The 5,424-nt window shown below is 38.3% G+C and overlaps 1 long non-coding RNA gene across 2 annotated transcripts in view; it reads right to left on the bottom strand.

Annotated features, from left to right (window-relative positions):
* Positions 1-36: 36 nt before the first annotated feature.
* LOC121879756 overlaps positions 37-5,424 on the bottom strand; it is a 7,996-nt gene continuing 2,608 nt past the window's right edge. Inside the window, exons 2-3 of one of the 2 annotated variants that reach the window (XR_006091410.1) lie at positions 2,734-2,852; positions 37-538 (exon numbers count right to left, since the gene is read on the bottom strand). This is a non-coding gene — a long non-coding RNA (uncharacterized LOC121879756). The remainder of the gene's footprint in view (positions 539-2,733; positions 2,853-5,424) is intronic. The other variant, XR_006091411.1, reaches the window with a different exon arrangement.

The raw sequence follows: 5,424 nt of genomic DNA, 5'->3' as shown, positions 1-5,424 counted from the left end.
GCAATTCACAGCCATTTTGAAAACCTAACCCCCGCGAATTTGGTGGGTCCCTCTGTAATCTTCCATCATATCTCCAGCAGTCTTCCCTATCCATTAACTTTAGTAGGTTAGGTTAGGCAGGGAAAGTTGATAAACTTGACCACCCCTGGCTCTCTTCCTTTCCACATTTAGACTTGTGCATCTCTTGACCTAACTGGTTTCCACCCTCCGCTCCATATACCTACGCCATATCTACCCATCTCTATGCAAAACTTTGTCAATATCCATCCACCTTCTTAGCTCTGAACAGGGCCTACTGTACTGTCTTACACCCTGGTTATGGCCTTGAGTACAGATATGTTCAATTAAGAGTTTAGCTATTAATAACAATGGACTTACCATACAGCAGCAGGTGAAGTTTGTGTCCATCTCAGGTTAACTTCAGTTGGCTGGTTATGTTGATGATGCCACTTGGTGATGGTAGTAAAGTATTCTTCCCAGTGTCTACAGTGTCATACCTTCTGGTCCACTGCCTCGGGAAGATGTTGCATCATGTCACCTGCAAATGGGGATTCTTTCTTCAGTATGTTAATAAAGAATGGCAAAATAACCTATTCATAATGGACGAGTTGACGGTTCTGGGTAAAGACAAGAAATAAACTCTGCCACATTCGTAGCAAGAAAAGATGCAGGGGGCAGTGTAAATGTGTGAAGGCTGCTCTACAGTGTACTGCTCTATGCCTGTGTGGAGGCCTATGCGACCGAGCACACAGTGATATCCCCGTTAGCCGACACAATTGGTGCAGAGCACTTCCGGGGATGAGAGATTTCTGGGCGACGAGACGACTTTCTCAAACCCGGAAAAACTCCTTTTCCCCAGAACCTTTTCCGGTTACTGGGAAAAGTTTCAGTGTCTAAACTAAACATCCTGCACAGACAGACACTCGCCCACTTCCCCAGAATGTTTCTGGGTGCTTGTGAAGTTTTCCTCGAGCCTGAACTACCGGAATCCATTAATGCAGTTCTAATTAAGTTAGAAACTTCATTTCTTTACTATAATAATCCAAAGTAGTTTATCTAAAAGCTATCAGACTTCCGGGTTTGAAAGATCCCAGCTAACGGAGAAATTACTGTTGGTCAATCTTGTATAGTAATGCAAAATTATGAACTGATTATTGGAGTTCTTCACCTATTCAACATCCAATTTAATTGTATTCTGTAGTATTTTGTATAACCATAAGTTGACACATTGCTGCCAAGATGTTCTAATATTTGATTATTAGCTGATTTAGGCCAAATTGTTAGTCATCTTGTTATTTTTTGCAGTTAATCTAATAACACAACAGTGATGATTTTTTTTTACAACTATTAAGTATTTTCCCGTATGAGTGAGGTGGGAAATGGTTCGAGAGACTGTCATTTAATGGACAGGTGGCCAGATGACGATATATAATTTGTGATAAAGGCATTCCGGTTGCCTCTGAGGATTCACACCTATGAGAGATGTCCGTTTCAGTTTAATGTTGAATTCTGTTGATTAAAATTAATGTTTTTTACAGATTTGTGGTGTATGCTGTTAAAAACAAGTGTTAATGTTATTGATTTTTTGTTGCCTTTGAAAATATTTGCAATTCATAAAGCACAACAATTTAATATTACATGTTAAAAAACTGACTCATCAGCTCTTACAAGATGTTTATTATCTTTCAAAATAAATAAGATGTAATAATACAAGTTACCTATACAGTAGAATGTCGATTTAAAGCGATTCAATTTAAGATTATTGACTTAAAGCGACACCCACAATTAAGGACAATGTTTTAATTTAAAGCGAATCTTTCCTATTTTGTACGAGTCAATCTGGCGCATCATATTTTAAAATTTGCATCTACTGTTTCTCTGGGCACGCTACACTGTCCTAAGGGCACAGCTGTACTGTACATGTACTAATGTACTAAATGATTACTTAAATATTTGTCTAGTGCAAACAATAGCATGTTTATATTCAAATTAATCACTATCTTAAAAGAATCTCAGGAATGTAAATTATATTCTCCCCAGTCACTTCTGTGACACTTTATAAACAAAAAATAAAAACTCAATCTGAAGGATATAAATAAACAAATAAATACTTCTGCCCACACAGGGGAGGGGGGTTGGGTTGTGTGCCTCTACCAACTGACCTTTAGCAACAGGTGCCAAGGGTCAGTCTGGAGAGACAACACATCCCAGCTGAGCTGCGATGTTCATTATCTTGTATAATTTTTGCCTTTTTATGCTTCCATTATTTTTCCTAAACATTCTCTGTTGAAATCAAATTGATAATCAGTGGCAAAGAGGATAAAGTATACTTACAGCAGAGGTGGTTGTGTGGTGTGCACTTAAACTGAAATAGGCCGAGTCGCCAGATGCACTATTGATACACTACCCACTGCTTCCACACTTACTATAACCTCCCACACAGAATACACACCCATCGGTGCAGGGTGAGATCGACGAGTTCCGAAAAGATACACATACAGTGTGATATGTCGGGAAGGTTGGTAAGTGTATCCTCATAGCCCCCCCCCCCTCCACTAGGTGTTGCCATATGGCTGACAATCAGGGCTGCCAACATACGGCTGGAACAACTTGCCTTTCCCAATACCTATCGTCACTGGTCTCAAATTGTTCACACTACAGTATGCACCGATACTTTTTGTTGCGAGTTTACATAATGGGTAGAAAAATTTATATATACCCCCTTTAGTTTACCTTGGCATAGGTGGTGATGGTGCAGTGTTGGTGGTGGCACCTCTTGTTCCAGGCTCCACTTGGTCATTTTCAGCTGTTATGGTACAGTTTAATTTTTCAAAGTTTTGTTGTAACATCTCCTGTAACAAACAAAAATTATATTTACTAAAAGTAACTAAGTGAAGATACGTTAAGTTAGGTCAGGTTAGCATTAGGGTGTTCAATATAGTAATCCAGAAGGAATAAGCTGGGCCTAATCTTCATGTTATCCATTCTTTCATCTGAGGTTCTAACTATGGCCAGTAATGAACGTCAATGACTTCACAAGTTGAGCAAAATTTAGCCAAGTGACATAAACAGAGGGCAATGTTTGGGCATTCAATTTACATATTGAAGTAAAATAGAGTTAAGCTTACTTCAAAGTTACGACTATTTTGTAAAGATGTATTAATGTGTAGAAAAAAGTTCACCCAATTCCGACAATTCCTTCTGGTGGTAGCCATTGTCTACACCTTTACCTATTTTATTTAAAGGATCAGGATTAATGGTACAGAACTTATACAGGTTGTCAACAGCGAACAATGGCGAAGTAGGAAAATTTTCACGCGTGACTCATTAAAGGCAAGAAAAAGATTTCTATCGTTACAAATGATCCTAGACACGTACTTTTAATGCCATAACATCAGTACTGTATTCGCCGTGTTTTTACCCCATAATTTCCCTCATCCTTCATGCCCCGCCCACTAACAAGGGATTTATGATCGTAGGATACGAAAAAAGTCTTAAAAAATACTAAAAATCATAATAGAACATTGTCGTTTCTTTTAATATACTTAAAATCATCAAAACAATAAGTATTATAGGAAAAAAAAAAAAAAAAAATCGACAAACAATTTCTGGCGGTAGTCATTGTCTACACCTTTACCTAAAATAAATACAGTAAGCATCTTTATTAACATTACATTACATTTATACCGGTCTTTTGTTTAGTTATTAATACATCTCTCTTCTTCTCATATCTATATAGAGCCAATAAATGATGTGTGTCATATTTTTAGTTTTACATGATCTTTTAGACTGATTCTATTCTCTTTTAATTGTTGTGGATACCATTAACAGTCATCACAATTCTCTATTAACTGTCTCTCCTCACATTTATACGGATCCCCCAAGAGGGATGGGGGATTACATTACGTGAAACACCGTCACTTGAACTTGACGGCGAGGTGCATAGGTTGTGATTATTCATATCGTGATTTATCAAACCTAGTTCTTGATGAATCTCAATTGATATCTTTCATTTGTGACCAAGGGGTAATTAAGAACACTTGTTGAAAATGTTCCAAATGTGGAAGAGACTTACATATTAAAAAAAAAAAAAAAAAAAAAAAATTCAATGTAATACGCGATCCTACGATTATGTCCACAGACGCCATAAAATTGTATAAACTTCAAGAACATAAGAACGGAGGAAACTGCAGCGGGCCTATTGGCCCATACAGGGCAGTCCCATTTACACCCAACCCCTATCGCTCATATATCCATCCATCCTATGTTTGAAGCTATCAAGCGTATTCGAGTTAATGATGATGTTTGGTAACTTGTTCCACTCGTGCACTACTCTATTTCCAAACCAATGACTACCTACTTTGCGCCTAAATCTAAAATTTTCTAATTTAAAACCATTGTTACGAGTTCGTTCCTGGTTGGATAGTCTGAGTACCTTTGTAGTGTCACCTTTGTTTAGCCCCGACTTCCATTTATACACCTCGATCATATCGCCCGTCACTCTACGTTTCTCAGGGGAGTGCAAATTAAGATGTTTTAACCTGTCTCTGTACTCATGGTCCCTAATGGCCGGGATTAGTCTCGCCATTCATCTCTGAATTCTTTCTCGGGATTCTATATCCATTCTGTAGTCGTGACCAGAATTGAGCTGCGTAATCCAAGTGAGGTCTTACAAGCGCATGGAATAATTTTATGATGACCTTGATAGTCTTGTAACTAACACTCCTTTGTATGAACCCAAGTACTTTATTAGCCTTGTTTCGAGCAAATACACATTGTTTACTTGGTTTAACATTCCTACTTATCATTACTCCTAAATCTTTCTCAGTCGGATTTCTCTATAACATCGTTGTTCATCTGGTACTGTGTGTGGATTTTCTGTTTACATCTCCTAGACTAAGTTCATTACATTTGTCCACATTGAATTTCATCTGCCATTATTTAGACCATTCGAAAAAATTTTTAAGGTCTTTGAAACTTTTTTACGTTTCTGTAGATAAATAGTGTGAAAATGGTTGAAATTGTGCATATACAACAATAAGCACACAGTTCACTTTTAAGTGAGGACATGAGCTATATCACCAATGCATAAGAAAATATTTGACACAAAATGTGATTTCCATCAACTTTTCACCAGCGCTTCGAGGCGAACATCACCAGCCAACCACCAACACGACACCTGCCTCAGTGGGTGTGCAGGTCACACCTTTCCAGCGTTGGAAAGTAAACATCGCCCACTACCCAACACAACTCTAACCCTGATGGGTGATTAGCCTTCAGCAGTTATCCTATTGGCAACATCATCCGCTAGCAGTCCCAGGTATGCAACAGCAGTCCCTTCACCTGCCAACCATCACCGTCAACAGGAATTCAACTCAAAGGTAACACAACAGTCAAAAGGCCAACCTAGGCATCTCTGTGTTT

The sequence above is a fragment of the Homarus americanus genome, unplaced genomic scaffold, assembly GCF_018991925.1.
Source record: "Homarus americanus isolate GMGI-L3 unplaced genomic scaffold, GMGI_Hamer_2.0 scaffold42643, whole genome shotgun sequence".
Lineage (NCBI taxonomy): Eukaryota > Metazoa > Arthropoda > Malacostraca > Decapoda > Nephropidae > Homarus > Homarus americanus.
The sequence above is the reverse complement of the archived record's forward strand: the minus strand, read 5'-3'. Positions and strand labels throughout refer to the sequence as shown.